Raw genomic sequence first — 17,857 nt, 5'->3', positions numbered from 1 at the left:
AATACCTGTTAGTATTTGTTGTAGCCAGTTACTCTCTTTTATATTAAGTGGTGTTGATAAATAATATCCATTATTTAGTTGTAATTTTATGTTTTCATTCCTAAGCTCTTCATTACAATGGCCAGAGAATTCCCAATTCAATTGATGTCCCATACATTCACATCGCATCAGCTGTGATGGTTGGACAAATCCCATACTTGATATTTCCGGCAGCATAGCAATTGCTCTAGGTTTTCATATTTGCTGATTGGTCATATATCGTTTTAAACCCTGACACATATTAGCCGTCAGGTGAAGCCAGACCCTAGCTTAAAAATTCATGCCGAATCCGTCCTAATAATCTGCCATTTATTGGTTGCTTTGTGCGTAGCCCTCGGTCTTTATCAGTTTTTCCCAGCAGTGATCCTCATCTCAGTTCAATAACATTGGTTACACGCCTCTGTGTCATGTTTTTGGTTTTTCCACTGAGTACATTTTGTGTGGCGGTCTCTTAATGCAGTGTCTCGTCGCGGCTAGTTAGTAGCTAGTCTTATTGTGCGACAGTTATTGGATGGCTTTCCATCGTTTGGCAAATTTGTCCCAGTTTGAGGAATGTCAATTATCCCTCGATCAGTTGTGATCTAGTCACCCCGGGGTTCATAATCGTATTCTCGTAGGTTTCTATAGTTATATACTCGTGCAATGGTCACCATGGTGCTGGAGTTGAATCATTTCATCTTAACAGTATTTAGCTGGATTGCATACTGGCTTGTTTGTCCTTTCATGTAAGTTGCCTATAATCATTCGGAATCCGTATATTCATAGTCACTTTTAAATATCTAGCCTTGTATATGCCATAGCATCAAGCTGTAAAGTACATGTATATATGTATATGTAAAGTTATTAGAAGGTCATTCGGGAAATATATTGTGGTTGCTGTATCATTGCGATAGTCAACTGTATTGAATATAATTATATATATATATATTTGCTTATTAATTCATGTAAGTTGCTTATAATTATTCGGAATCCGTATATTCATAGTCGTTTATCTAGCTGTATATATGCCATAAGATCAAGCTGTAAAGTACATGTATATATGTATATGTAAATTTACATAATTTACATTAAGTTAGTAGAAGGTCATTCAGGAAATATATTGTGGTTGCTGTATCATTGCGATAGTCAACTGTATTGAGTATAATTATTTATATATTTGCTTATTATTTCATGTAAGTTGCTTATAATTATTAAGGATCCAAACATTCTTTTTGTAGGTTTTATGTTATCAAGTTTTTTGATTGTTTTATGTTTTGATATATATATTCATGTTAAGCTGGGCGCTGTGAGCTATTTTTATTCGTACTCTCTCTCATCATCATAAATATAATTTGTCATCCGCTTTTGTTGTACGATCTCGTAGCTCATATCTTCTATTCACTCTATATAGTGGTCATTCTCTCACTTTCCAGAATCAGTGTTTTTCTCTATATCTGGTATCTCCTTTGCGTGAGTTCTGTACGATGTACGAGGGTGAAACATTTTCATGTACAAGTTTTAATCGCTTTACTGAAACTCAGCTTGGTTTTGCAAAGGGCTTGATACACGGTACTATGTTTGCTGTGACATCTGTTCGATACAAAGTATGAAACAGGCTCAGGTACTGACTTGAAAGGGCTCGGCTACAATTTTTGCCAATCTCAAGTCTGAATAGGTAGCATCTACCTCCTATTTTGAAAGATATGTCTGTTGCTTGTTGATTGTAATAGTCTACATGTTTTAGTTTGAGAAATTCTTATATTTCTTGCATTCAACAGCCATATAAAAAATATACGCACAAACCACGTGTAAGTTGGTGAAGTCAAGCTACTAGCAGTTTTACACAGAGTATGAATGACAGCCAAAGACACTGAAATATTTAAAAACATTTTTTCCTAGGTGTTATTGACCTCTGACAATCTTTCTTCAGTGTTTCTACCTTGACTTTCTAAAGTCTGAGTGTCTTCTCACTAAATTATTACACAGACTGTTACTTCTATCTCTACAGGATGGTGCTGCCTCGATGTAGAAACAGCGCTAATTTTTTAATTTTCCGATTCGTGAGAGTTTAATCTTCCCTCATCATGACACTCTCTCATACGGTTGAGCTCGGCGACAAGGAAATCATCAAGATAATAGAGGAGTACCTAGCAAATAAACAGGTTGATATTGCCCTCATATGTTTGGAGAGAGAGAGTCGGGAATCATTAATGGTATGTCCTGAATATGGTTCTGGTTGAAAGGGATACCTCGTTGTCATAAACCATGTCTAAAACCATTCATAGGCTTGTCTCTCCGTCAGACCTTCCACCAACAAGTTTGCTGAAAACTAAGTTAAAATTCAAGTAATAGTATTCTTTTCTGACCTTCGCGCTATTACAGTGTGGTAATTATATAATAATTGTATGATAATTACATAGTATTATATAATAATTGTATGATAATGACATAATATTATATAATAATTGTATGATAATCGCATAGTATTATATAATAATTATACGATAATTACATAATATTATATTATAATTGTACGATAATTACATTATTTTATAATAGTCGTATGATAATTGAGTAATATTATGTAATAATTGTATAATAATGTAACTATTATATAATAATTGTATGATAATTGAATAATATTATATAATAGTTGTATGATAATTACATAATATTATATAATATATAAATAATATTGTACAATAATTGTATGATAATTACACAATATTATATAATACTTGTATGATAATTACATAATATTGTATAATAATTGTATGCCGTATAATCTTAATGCGGTATGATCAAAGCCTTGTCTGGCTGTCTGAAGAGACAGGTAGATTATGAAAAAAGGATTTCACCAGATGGGATTTGAACTCACCACATTTAGCTCAGTAGACAGACACTCCAACATCTACACCATTTGACCGTTTTGGCTTATTACACAATAACTAGTACAGTTTTTGGTCTTGTGCACCGTGAGATAACGTAATCACTCATCACTATCGTTTTGTAGGGGAAGACGGGGCACAGTAAGCCAATTTTGGTTTGTTTCTCAAATAAAATATAAGTGACTGCTTGAATTGAGCTTAAACTTGGTCTATAAAAATTTAACATGTTGTTATTATTGTATTTGAATTGTAATGATTCACTTTGGATCAATCGCGAGATTTTATTGTTTTTGCAACATTTTACACCTGGCTCACTTTGCTCCACTACCGAGGCAAGGTGAGCCACCCAATGGGGCAAAGTGAGCCATAGCAATAAATATGTGATTTGATTGCACATAATATATATTTGATATCTTTTAACTGTTTTAAAACATTGAGTGTGACAATTGGCTAACTAAATTTGACTTATGACTAAGACAGAACATGGTGAACTAATTATACATAGTTTATAACATAAAATGTGGGAGCAAGTCGTATGAGCATTATCGTGAAATAATGTAGTAAAAAGTGTGTCGCCTACAGTCTCTATCAGCAGTGTTATTGAGAATAGTTTATCTTACAGTGTAAGCAGATAAATCTACTCTGAATGTAGTTCGATTTCTAACCCTCAGAGTCCCACCAGTGTTTACTGGCTGCCCAAAAAATATAACTATAGATTCAAAGTCAACATCATACACGTCTTCCTCCTCTGGATAAACAAAGCAGTTTCCAGCTTTTCTTATGAAACTGATGGTAACTGAGTTTTCATTACATTTCATGACTCTTCCTGCATAATAAACATTAAAGATTGACTTGCAACAAAATTCACATTACAGTTATTTGCTATCAAAACATTCACCATGTCTTACTCTGCTGTGTTGTAGTTGCAAAATAGGTGGAAATGGATTTACAAACTCTTAAAAGCTCAAAAACGAACAGTTAATCGCGGTCATTACGAGACCGCCATAAATTAGAATCTCTTTCCAAAACGGCTCAAATGGGACGTAGTTGTACCAGATGGCTTCTGTTTACACTTTCACGCAACCTCATTCGTCGAAATATTTTCACAAATATACTTCATGCATTCAATGAAACCATGTCTATTGTCCTCACATGTCTATTTCATCGTCATTGTAACGCCGTCTCTTTCAGCACTGATAACTTATAACCTACCGTGAGAATTTATTTAATTTTTTAACCTTAGCTCGAAGGAGTACATATCATTGTCTGGTAAACATGACGAGCCTGTTGGTCACCTGTGATAATCAAAATATGTTGCAAAAATTATTCACGAAGTATGGGTCACATGATCAGATTACGACTAGATGATTAGTTCAAGTCGAAACAAAACTGTAAAGTAGCGATCATCTATATTTGATACGGTCTTTTGATACCAAATAACTGTAATGTGAATTTTGTTGCAAGTCAACCTTAGCCAATTCCGTACCAAACTAAAACATGATTATTGATGTTAATATTGTCCCTAGTAGGAGGTACATCTTTACTTTCATCTTTATCTGGACTTTCTTCATCAGAACACAATAATTATTGGGCTAACTCTTCTTCCTCTGATGAAGAATCTGTTTGCTCTTTTTTCTTAGTTTTTCTTTGTCTTGTTCTTAGTCACAGTTACTTTGGATGTTTTTAGCGTAGATCTAATCCAAGTAGACACATGTTGCTACATTTTAAACACCGGCTCACCTGCTTTCTTGTTTTTTGACCAGCTTGGTGGAATACTCAAGTCATTAGCCATGCTGTATTTGTAAGCTAGTTCACATACTTTTTCAGTAGATAAATCTTAAAATCTGTTGTCTAGATTTTTTAAATGGCTAGCCAACTCTTCTTACTTCTCATGCAACACCTGAGATCCACGAGATCTCTCATTCCTGCGCGAAGAGACGGTCACTTAGACGATGTTGTACAATAATGCAGTAACTTAAACAACTTTTTAGTTAAATGTAAGATTAGCTTGGTTAGATGCCAAGCTCATAGAACATGGTCACAAATAATTTAAATTATATCTATAAATTAAACAGGGTACATAGAACACTTGGGCATCTGCTTGTCCTGTCATGTGGAAAAAATACTTTTTCTGGCATATCCTTGATGTGCACCAAGCGATTAGCTAGCCTTGGATGAGAAAAGAAAATGTGGTGCATTCTTCTCTTGAGGTTGAAAGGTAGTTTTGTCAACCCAGTTTATCGTACATTACAGTGTGAGAAGGAAATTTATCACAAACTCTCTTGTACACCAGAGTACAGGGTTACGATGCATTAGAACGGAACTGCGTCAACGAAGTGCAGTACGCAATAATTTTGCAATACATTACAACTTTCTAATTCACAGTAGACATCCACTGCTACTGTGCTCCTGTTTCACATTGCCCATTGCTATATATTGGGCATTCACTTTTATGAAGCATTACCTGACAACCACCACTTCACGCACGCATGCTCTGAATGCACATTCTTCATAACATGAAACTGCTTGTGTACTGCAACTGCTGATTAGTATGAAGTTGATACTGTGGACCAGCTGACAATCCTGACTTTCCAAGCCTCTATACTGCATTGTGTACCATTTTTCACATACTGTGTTTAGCCAGTTCATGTAGGATACTCCTACTCTCACATCCTTTCATAATAGGAAGTCAGTCTGGCATTATCACAATTCTGATCGATGCAATTGAGGTTTTTGTGTTGTATTCTCTATAACATAATATGTTAAAAACGAAATAGATTTTTGCATTTCAACCATATAGCTAATTGTGATCAATTTGTTTGCCCACTCGTACTCAACTTTGACAGCATTCACATCTCGCCATCGTGCTGTGGTTGTGTCAAAGTCAACTCAATATTTGATTTTGTGATGAGTTTTCACAAAAATTGTGCTTAGGATGTATGTATGGTGTACTACTAACATTCCTACTACACCTTGCACTGCGAAATACACCTTAGCAACACTCTCATAACATCTAGCACTGCACATTGTGCGGAAGGCAACCCAGCCACTGTATCAATACCACTTATCCCACGACCAACCACGAGCGAAGCGATTGTTTGAGAGCTTTATGATAAATGCGTATGTGCACACAACTCACGAAAATTATTTATGAACAGCCGTCGCAAACCTTTGTACCGAAATCTCATCAACAATTTAACCATTTTTCAATGGAGTCGATTAAGTATAATAACGATACAAAACACGTATAAACCTTTTTAAATATATTGCCAAGTCTTTGAAATTTGTAGACAATATCCTAAAACTAACCCATCTGATCGGATTATACATAAATGGACAGATTAATTTAGCCTAAAATCGTCATTAAAACTTTGACAAGCTTTTTTTCATCAAAGTTAAGACCGGACAACGAAACGCCGACAAGGCCGCGCGATAGAGAGTAGAACTATTAAGTCGTGTGCATTTTACGAGAAAAACGTGCACATTTCACCAGTCTATGGCATTGTCCAATTGCTGAAGGTTTCTATAACTAACGTAGAAGTACTGAAAAGTAATAGTTTTTTTGCCGATTTCAAAGTAACTGACATTTTGGACACTTACAATGATTACTTTGGTATTCCAACTGATGTTCGAAGCAGTGAAAGTAAAGGAAATGACAATGATATTTCTCTAACGATTCTTATAAGATTATTACAATATTTAATTATAAAAATAATTATTCGATTTTATAAGATTTAATTATAAGAATAATCATTCGAATTTACAAGATCGAAGTGTATAGTGACCGATGTTGGGCAGTATGTTACTGTTATTATTTTTTCTAAATAATTTTGTTAAATAGATATTCTAAAAATCTAGATAAATATCACAACTTCTTGATATTGGTTGCTATGACGTTTTGAAATGTAAACAAAATCGTGCATTGGTTTTCTATTATTACTGTATTACTATATTAATAATATTGGTTATTCTAATAATATCAGTGCATTTTACTTCTAATATTGCATTTCTCCTATTGCAGAGGAGAGATATATATAATATTTTCCTTTTATTGTTGTTGTCTGTTGTACATAATAATGCCCAGTACATTACAGCTACCATTGCAGTTATCCTATTGCACTGCAGTGCCATTTGATTGCCAATATTGCATTTCTCAACCATCAGTACCCTTTCTTTTTTCCAATATCATTTTGGTCGTGGGCTGTATGACAGGGAATTTCTAATTATGAAATTCATGTTGAACTTTCATGCGCATACTAGTAGACGTACCACTAGTAAGTTGATTTGTGGGCAAGAAAAGTTGTAACAATACTTCAGTTTATTTAGTTTTCAAGAAATTATCAGAACAAGTTAACCTTTTATGTCCTATGTTTGACTATGTTAGTGTAAATCTTTCGCATAACTAAGGAGGTTGTTTTTATTGTTACTGATTTTTCATCGTCTAGGTGACCATCTCTTTGAACAGGAATGAGATGTCTCATTCACGATTCTTCTGTGTTTTCATGCTTTGAATGGGTTAGGAATTGCCCTACCATTTCATCAATTCGGAGTTGCACTATTTAGATCATTCCAAGATGAGCGATGTATTCCTCAAAATAAAACTTGTTAGAGTTTTTCTAACTTTTTTCATATCAGGGTCACTTTTCAATTCATGAGTAGCCAATCGCCAGATCAAAATAAGAAATTATTTCATCATCTTCATATGAGCAACCCATCATTCGCATGTAAATATTAATATGAAAGTAACAGGTCCAGATGAAATAGTATGGAGAAGCAGTAGAATGTTTTTGTAGCCGATACCCGCATAGCTGTGTGAAGTACGCTGAAATATTTTTTACCTCTACTGGGGAGAGCTTAGCTGAGTATTATCAAATCCGATCCATCAGCAGTCAGCATTTCTGTGATACTGAATAGTACTCCCACGGCAAATACCTTCACATAAATTTATCGAAGCGAAATGGTCTGGAATAGGTTTGGATTCGTCTGTTCTTGTGATTTGGAGTGGAAGCAACTCCAAATCTATTCAAATCATGGAAACGCTCTGATTCTCAGGTGCTTTGATTCTGCTCTCATATTAATTTGTGATATTTGTAGGTGTTTTCTCAAAAGATGGACTTTTTCTCCGGCAGCTGATTCTTGATGGTCACTGGGATGACGTGCTTGAGTTCCTTCTGCCGCTCCATGGGGTGGAGGGCTTTGACAAAAACGCTGCCTTTACCTCATTTACAAGCATAAATTCCTGGAACTCCTTTGCATAAAGTTGGATCCTGGACCGTTACAGGTAAGTTGTCCTGACAGGCCATTACATGTGATAGTATCTGACAGGTCATTACATGTGAGAGTGTCTGACAGGCCATTACATGTGAGAGTATCTGACAGGCCATTACATGTGAGTGTGTCTGACAGGCCATTAAATGTGAGTGTGTCTGACAGGCCATTACATGTGAGAGTGTCTGACAGGCCATTACACGTGAGAGTATCTGACAGGCCATTACATGTGAGAGTGTCTGACAGGCCATTACATGTGAGAGTATCTGACAGGCCATTACATGTGAGTGTGTCTGACAGGCCATTACACGTGAGTGTGTCTGACAGGCCATTACATGTGAGAGTGTCTGACAGGCCATTACATGTGAGAGTGTCTGACAGGCCATTACATGTGAGTGTGTCTGACAGGCCATTACATGTGAGAGTGTCTGACAGGCCATTACACGTGGTTGTGTCTGACAGGCCATTACATGTGAGTGTGTCTGACAGGCCATTACGTGTGAGTGTATCTGACAGGCCATTACATGTGAGTGTGTCTGACAGGCCATTACATGTGAGTGTGCCTGACAGGCCATTACATGTGAGTGTGCCTGACAGGCCATTACATGTGAGTGTATCTGACAGGCCATTACATGTGAGTGTGTCTGACAGGCCATTACATGTGAGAGTGTCTGACAGGCCATTTCACGTGGGAGTGTCTGACAGGCCATTACACGTGAGTTTGTCTGACAGGCCATTACATGTGAGTGTGTCTGACAGGCCATTACATGTGAGGGTGTCTGACAGGCCATTACATGTGGGAGTGTTTGACAGGCCAATACATGTGAGTTTGTCTGACACTCACATTACATGTGAGTGTGTTTGACAGGCCATTACATGTGAGAATACATATAATTATAGTTACAACTACACGTGCCATGAAGTTGTCACTCATTGACTCACTGTTTTCTAAAAAACACTTTTAGTTCTGATGCTACTTTGTTTGGATGTTTAGTTTCTTCAGTTTTTGTATTTTCGATTAAACACAGTCTGTTTCTGACATCTGTGATTGGCTAATGTCTTCCTTGGCTGTCATTCCATCATCATCCCTGTGGTTGGCTAGCAATCATTATTTTTTCATTTTGTTCATACAGAACCATGACTCCACATTGGACGAGGTCGTCAGCTGCCTCACTGAGTTAGAGCATCTTTGTTCTGATAGTAAGGAGTATGACAACTTGTGCTTTCTATTGACTCTTCCCTCCATTTCCTCTGATCAGGCCTACAAGAATTGGAACCCTTCCAGCGCCCGTATCAACTGCTTTAATGAGGTCGGCTCTCCATGTTGTTTTATTGCATGGGGTTACTTAGTCAGTGGGGTTATTATCTACACTCCTTGCTTTGTACAGTTACATGCTCTCCATGTTCTTATTGCATGGGGTTACTTAGTCAGTGGGGTTATCATCTACACTCCTTGCTTTGTACAGTTACATGATCTCCATGTTCTTATTGCATGGGGTTACTTAGTCAGTAGGGTTATCATCTTCACTCCTTGCTTTGTACAGTTAGATGCTTTCCATGTTCTTATTGCATGGGGTTACTTAGTCAGTGGGGTTATCATCTACACTCCTTGCTTTGTACAGTTACATGCTCTCCATGTTCTTATTGCATGGGGTTACTTAGTCAGTGGGGTTATCATCTACACTCCTTGCTTTGTACAATTACATGCTCTCCATGTTCTTATTGCATGGGGTTACTTAGTCAGTGGGGTTATCATCTACACTCCTTACTTTGTACAATTACATGCTCTCCATGGTCTTATTGCATGGGGTTACTTAGTCAGTGGGGTTATCATCTACACTCCTTGCTCTGTACAGTTACATGCTCTCCATGTTCTTATTGTATGGGGTTACTTAGTCAGTGGGGTTATCATCTACACTCCTTGCTTTGTACAATTACATGCTCTCCATGTTCTTATTGCATGGGGTTACTTAGTCAGTAGGGTTATCATCCACACTCCTTGCTTTGCACAATTACATGCTTTCCATGTTCTTATTGCATGGGGTTACTTAGTCAGTTGGGTTATCATTTACACTCCTTGCTTTGCACAATTACACTTCAGTACTAACATTTGTAACTATACAGTAATCCATCACTACTTCCTGGCTCACCATTCACGGATTCAGTACTTCACAGTAGAAAATTTTTGTTAAAATCGAGAGAAAATTAATTAAAAACCATTTAAAAAGTAAAATACATAAGACACATCAATCTCATGAATTATAAACATGTGACTTCCTTCTCACAACGAACCGAGTTAACACAAGTATGAATATTCAGGTCAGATGAAGTCCAAACTACGTTCATACTATGTAAGTGTATTCTGTGGTTTTAAATACTGGGACTGGGGTTGAAATATAAACTGTAGGTCAATCAATATAACTTCAAATTACTTATTATATAAGAAAGCAATACAATATGTTTAGAAAGCAGTGTAAGTGTTTTGGTGTTAAAATTTTGGCTCTTACATATACTTTAAAACATAAGCTTTTATTTAGCAAATTTTCACTTATCACTGGGACGCCGGTTCCCCTTGACAACCTTATATCAACTGTACTTGAATATTCTATGTACACAGTTAGTATAGATAGCATGAGTTCCATTAACTTTGGCTGTGCTAAATGATAGATACAACCTTAGGCCTTAGTGAAGTTTTGATCACACATAGCCTAATGATACAATTGAACAACATTTTTACCATGATGGTAAATTTATCAAAACCATTGCTTGGCGAGGAGGTTTTTAGCCCTACCAGCAATAACTACAACCTGTACAGTATATTACAAATCATGGATGTAGGGAATGTTTAAACACGATGTTTGAGAAGGTTTTATGTTCTTATTTTGCTGTCAATATTGTCTCTGTTCTTTCAGCTATACCCACTGGTCAGCAGGTTCATCGGGCTTGAAAAGGCAGCACCGAGCAATTCATCAGCTAAACACGACAGACTAGTTAACCTGCTTGCTAAAGGTCAGTTTTCAGACTAGTTAATCTGTTCACTATATGTCAGTTTTCAGACTAATTAACCTGCTCACTAAAAGTCAGTTTTCAGACTAGTTAACCTGCTCGCTAAAGGTCAGTTTTTAGACTAGTTAACCTGCTTGCTAAAGGTCAGTTTTCAGACTAGTTAACCTGCTCGCTAAAGGTCAGTTTTTAGACTAGTTAGCCTGCTCACTAAAGGTCAGTTTTCAGACTAGTTAACCTGCTCGCTAAAGGTGAGTTTTTAGACTAGTTAGCCTGCTCACTAAAGGTCAGTTGTCAGACTAGCTAACCTGCTCATTAAAGGTCAGTTTTCAAACTAGTTAACCAGCTCACTAAAGGTCAGTTTTCGGACTAGTTAACCTGCTCACTAAAGGTCAGTTTTCAGACTAGTTAACCTGCTAGCTATAAATCAGTTTTCAGACTAGTTAATGGTATTAGTACCTTCCATTGCAATGAATTCTCCAACTGTGGACTATGTCATACCTATTGTACTCGTTGGTTCCGTTGCAAGGAAAGTTACAACTGTGGGTCATGTCATATCTATTGTATTTGTAGCTTCCATAGCAGTGAAAGCTACAGCTGTGGGTCGTGTCATAACCATTGTACACGTAGCTTCGATTGCAATGAAAGCTACAACCGTAGATCATGTCATACCTATTCTACTTGTAGCTTCCCTTGCATTGAAAGTTACAACTGTGGGTCATGTCATACCTATTGTACTCGTAGTTTCCATTGCAATGAAAACTACCACTGTGGATTATGTCATACCTATTCTACTTGTAGCTTCCATTGCGATGAAAGCTACAACTGTGATGTGTGTTTGAATACCTGTGTGTGTGCGTGTGTGTATGCATGTGCGTCCACGTGTGTGTGTGTGTGTGCGCTTGTATGTGTATGCGTTTTGTTCGTGTGTTTGAACATGTATACATGCGTCTATGCAGGTCTGCGCATCTGTCCTCGTGCTATGTGTATGTGTCTTCGCAGTTGTTAGCATGATTTTGGATGTGTGTCTGTCCGTGTCTGCGTGACTGTCTTCGGAATTATCATCATTTTTCTTCAAACTTTGCTCCAAATATTGCAGGTTTGTCAAGGTTAATTTTGTTGAATCACAACAAGATCTTCAAAGTCTGTCAAGAAGTTACTAAAATCATCAAGGACGGCTTTTTAACTCGAAATTTGAAGGTACAGTTGGAACTATCAAGCTGTCAATATTTGGGACCTCTCTCAAGCTGCTATTGTGAACTCTCAATAGAACATTGATTGGTAAACGAATCAAATCCGTTGCATTTACTTGTACATACATGTATCCGGTTACATAAGTGTGTTTGTCTGTGCATGCATGTTGGTGGGAGTTTGGTGTGTGCAAGCGTGTTTGCGCATGACTGCTATGCGTGACCGTATGTGAGTCTGACTATGTGTGTGTGCAAGTGTGTGTTCGTTTAATCGCCCAAGTGTGTTTCTGTGTGTGTCTCTGCGTGTGAGTTTGTGTATTTCTGTGCACAGCCGTGTCTGTACATTTTTCTATGCTTGTGTATCTGAGTTTGGGTGTGTTTGCGCGCGTGTGTGTGTGTGTGTCGCTGTCCGTGTCTGTGTGTATGCCTTTGCACGTTTATGGCAGGTGTCTGTTCTGAGCAAGTATATGAATGTATTTGTCCGTCTCTGTGTCTGCGTGACTATTATTAGAGTTACCATCAAAGCTCTGGAAACATTTTTCCAAATGGTGCAATATCACGAGATTTAATATGGGGAACTTTATTCAATCACGCCAAGCTGTTTTAATCTGTCAAGAGGTTACCGTGCACTTTAAAAACAAGTTTTATACGTGCAAGTAAAAGATACATTTAACACTATTTAATGTGTGTTTGAAGACCTGTGAGTGTGCATGCGTGTATGCATGTGTGTCCACGTGTGTGTGTGTGTGCGCGCCTGTATGTGTATGAGTTTTGTTTGTATGTGTGAACATGCATGTGTGTGTCTATGCAAGTCTGCGCATCTGTCCTTGTGCTATGCATATGTGTCTTCGCAGTTGTTAGCATTCTTTTGGATGTGTGTCTGTCTGTGTCTGCGTGACTGTCATCAGAATTATCATTATTTTTTGTAAAACTTTGCTCCAAATGTTGCAGGTACGCCAAGGTGAATTTTGTTCATTAACAACAAGAATTTCAAAGTGTGTCAAGAGGTTACTATAATCTTCAAGGACGGCTTCTCACTCGAAAGTTGAAGGTACAGTTGGAACTATCAAACTGTTCCTATTTTGGACAGCTATCAAGCTGCCACAATGAACTCTCAAAAGAACATTTGGCGATTGATAATCAAATCAAATCCGTTGAATTTAATGGTACATACATGTATCTGGTTACATAAGCGCGTGTGTATGTGCATGCGTGTTGGTGAGAGTTTGGTGTGTGCAAGTGTGTTTGCGCAAGACTGCGTGTGTGTGACTGTATGTGTGTGCGGCTATGCGTGCGTGCAAGTGTCTGTTTGATCGCCTGAGTGTGTTTCTGTGTGGGTCTCTGCATGTGAGTTTGTGTATTTCTGTGCACAGCTGTGTCTGTACATCTTTGTATGTTTGTGTATCTGAGTTTGGGTGTGTTTGCACGTGTGTGTGTGTGTGTGTGTGTGTGTGTGTGTGTGTGTGTGTGTGTGTGTGTGTGTGTGTGTCGCTGTCTGTGTCTGTGTGTATATCTTTGCGCGTTCATGTCTGTGTCTGTTCTGAATAAGTATATGAATGTATTTGTCCGTCTCTGTGTCTGCGTGGCTATTATTAGAATTACCATCAATGTTCTGCAAACATCTTTTCAAATGGCGCAATATCGTGAGGTTTAATGTGGGGAACTTTATTCTATCACGCCAAGCTGTTTTAATCTGTCAAGAAGTTACAGTGCACTTTATAAACAAGTTTTGTACCTGAAAGTAAAACGTACATTTAAAACCATTTAATGTGTGTTTGCATACACGTATGTGTGCGTGTGTGTGTGCATGTGTGTATACATGTGTGTATCCATGTGTTTCTATGCGTGTGTGTGTGCGCCTGGATGTGTATGCGTTTTGTTTGTATGTGTGAACATGTATGTGTGTGTCTATGCGAGTCTGCGCACCTGTCCTCGTGCTATGTGTAGGTGTCTTCGCAGTTGTTAGCAGGTTTTTGAATGTGTGTCTGTCTGTGTCTGGGTGACTGTCATCGGAATTATCATTATTTTTTTTCAAAATTTGCTCCAAATGTTGCAGGTACGCCAAGGTGAATTTTGTTCAATAACAACAAGATTTTCAAGTTTGTCAAGATGTTACCATAATCTTCAAGGACGGCCTTTCAACTCGAAGGTTGAAGGTACAGTTGGAACTATCAAACTGTCACTATTTGGGACCGTTATCAAGCTGCTACGGTGAACTATCAATAGAACATTTGGCGATTGATAAACGAATCAAATCCGATGCATTTAGTGGTACATACATGTATCCTGTTACATAAGTGTGTTTGTTTGTGCATGCATGTTGGTGGGAGTTTGGTGTGTGCAAGCGTGTTTGCGCATGACTGTGTGTGCGTGACCGTATGTGAGTCTGACTATGTGTGTGTGCAAGTGTGTGTCTGTTTATTCGCCCAAGTGTGTTTCTGTGTGTGTCTCTGCGTGTGAGCTTGTGTATTTCTGTGCACAGCTGTGTCTGTACATCTTTGTATGTTTGTGTATCTGAGTTTGGGTGTGCACGCGTGTGTGTGTGTGTGTGTGTGTGTCGCTGTCCGTGTCTGTGTGTATGCCTTTGCACGTTTATGGCAGGTGTCTGTTCTGAGCAAGTATATGAATGTATTTGTCCGTCCCTGTGTCTGCGTGGCTATTATTAGAATTACCATCAATGTTCTGCAAACATCTTTTTAAATGGCGCAATATCGTGAGGTTTAATGTGGGGAACTTTATTCTATCACGCCAAGCTGTTTTAATCTGTCAAGAAGTTACAGTGCACTTTATAAACAAGTTTTATACCTGAAAGTAAAACATACATTTAAAACCATTTAATGTGTGTTTGCATACACGTATGTGTGCGTGTGTGTGTGCATGTGTGTATACATGTGTGTATCCATGTGTTTCTATGCGTGTGTGTGTGCGCCTGGATGTATATGCGTTTTGTTTGTATGTGTGAACATGTATGTGTGTGTCTATGCGAGTCTGCGCACCTGTCCTCGTGCTATGTGTATGTGTCTTCGCAGTTGTTAGCAGGTTTTTGAATGTGTGTCTGTCTTTGTCTGGGTGACTGTCATCGGAATTATCATTATTTTTTTTCAAAATTTGCTCCAAATGTTGCAGGTACGCCAAGGTGAATTTTGTTCAATAACAACAAGATTTTCAAGTTTGTCAAGATGTTACCATAATCTTCAAGGAAGGCCTTTCAACTCAAAGGTTGAAGGTACAGTTGGAACTATCAAACTGTCACTATTTGGGACCGTTATCAAGCTGCTACGGTGAACTATCAATAGAACATTTGGCGATTGATAAACGAATCAAATCCGATGCATTTAGTGGTACATACATGTATCCTGTTACATAAGTGTGTTTGTTTGTGCATGCATGTTGGTGGGAGTTTGGTGTGTGCAAGCGTGTTTGCGCATGACTGTGTGTGCGTGACCGTATGTGAGTCTGACTATGTGTGTGTGTGCAAGTGTGTGTTCGTTTAATCGCCCAAGTGTGTTTCTGTGTGTGTCTCTGCGTGTGAGCTTGTGTATTTCTGTGCACAGCTGTGTCTGTACATCTTTGTATGTTTGTGTATCTGAGTTTGGGTGTGCACGCGTGTGTGTGTGTGTGTCGCTGTCCGTGTCTGTATGTATGCCTTTGCACGTTTATGTCTGTGTCTGTTCTGAGCAAGTATATGAATGTATTTGTCCGTCTCTGTGTCTGCGTGACTATTATTAGAGTTACCATCAAAGCTCTGCAAACATTTTTCGAAATGCGGCAATTTCGCGAGATTTAATGTGGGGAACTTTATTCAATCACGCGAAGCTGTTTTAATCTGTCAAGAGGTTACCGTGCACTTTAAAAACAAGTTTTATACCCGCAAGTAAAAGATACATTTAACACTATTTAATGTGTGTTTAAATACCTGTGTGTGTGCGTGTGTGTATGCATGTGCGTCCACGCGTGTGTGTGTGCGTGTGTGTGTGCGCGTGTGCGTGCGTGTGCGCATGTGCGCGCGCGTGCGCGCGCGTGTGCGTGCGTGTGTGTGCGTGTGTGTGTGTGTGCGTGCGTGCGTGCGTGTGTGTGTGTGGTTCGCTGTCCGTGTGTATGCCTTTGCACGTTTATGGCAGGTGTCTGTTCTGAGCAAGTATATGAATGTATTTGTCCGTCTCTGTGTCTGCGTGGCTATTATTAGAATTACCATCAATGTTCTGCAAACATCTTTTGTATGTGAGTCTGACTATGTGTGTGTGCAAGTGTGTGTTCGTTTAATCGCCCAAGTGTGTTTCTGTGTGTGTCTCTGCGTGTGAGTTTGTGTATTTCTGTGCACAGCCGTGTCTGTACATTTTTCTATGCTTGTGTATCTAAGTTTGGGTGTGTTTGCGCGTGTGTGTGTGCGTGCGTGCGTGTGTGTGTGTGTGACCGTATGTGAGTCTGACTATGTGTGTGTGCAAGTGTGTGTCTGTTTATTTGCCCAAGTGTGTTTCTGTGTGTGTCTCTGCGTGTGAGCTCAGGTATTTCTGTGCACAGCTGTGTCTGTACATCTTTGTATGTTTGTGTATCTGAGTTTGGGTGTGCACGCGTGTGTGTGTGTGTGTCGCTGTCCGTGTCTGTATGTATGCCTTTGCACGTTTATGTCTGTGTCTGTTCTGAGCAAGTATATGTTTGTATTTGTCTGTCTCTGTGTCTACGTGACTATTATTAGAGTTACCATCAAAGCTCTGCAAACATTTTTTTAAATGGTGCAATATCGTGAGATTTAATGTGGGGAACTCTATTCAATCACGCCAAGCTGTTTTAATCTGTCAAGAAGTTACAGTGCACTTTATAAACAAGTTTTATACCTGAAAGTAAAACATACATTTAAAACCATTTAATGTGTGTTTGCATACACGTATGTGTGCGTGTGTGTGTGCATGTGTGTATACATGTGTGTATCCATGTGTTTCTATGCGTGTGTGTGCGCGCCTGGATGTGTATGCGTTTTGTTTGTATGTGTGAACATGTATGTGTGTGTCTATGCAAGTCTGCGCACCTGTCCTCGTGCTATGTGTATGTGTCTTCGCAGTTGTTAGCATGATTTTGGATGTGTGTCTGTCCGTGTCTGCGTGACTGTCTTCGGAATTATCATCATTTTTCTTCAAACTTTGCTCCAAATATTGCAGGTTTGCCAAGGTTAATTTTGTTGAATCACAACAAGATCTTCAAAGTCTGTCAAGAGGTTACTAAAATCTTCAAGGACGGCTTTTTAACTCGAAATTTGAAGGTACAGTTGGAACTATCAAGCTGTCAATATTTGGGACCTCTCTCAAGCTGCTATTGTGAACTCTCAATAGAACATCAATTGGTAAACGAATCAAATCCGTTGCATTTACTTGTACATACATGTATCCGGTTACATAAGTGTGTTTGTATGTGCATGCATGTTGGTGGGAGTTTGGTGTGTGCAAGCGTGTTTGCGCATGACTGCTATGCGTGACCGTATGTGAGTCTGACTAT

The sequence above is a fragment of the Watersipora subatra genome, unplaced genomic scaffold (assembly GCF_963576615.1).
Source record: "Watersipora subatra unplaced genomic scaffold, tzWatSuba1.1 SCAFFOLD_51, whole genome shotgun sequence".
Taxonomy (NCBI): domain Eukaryota; kingdom Metazoa; phylum Bryozoa; class Gymnolaemata; order Cheilostomatida; family Watersiporidae; genus Watersipora; species Watersipora subatra.
This window is presented reverse-complemented; position numbering follows the sequence as displayed.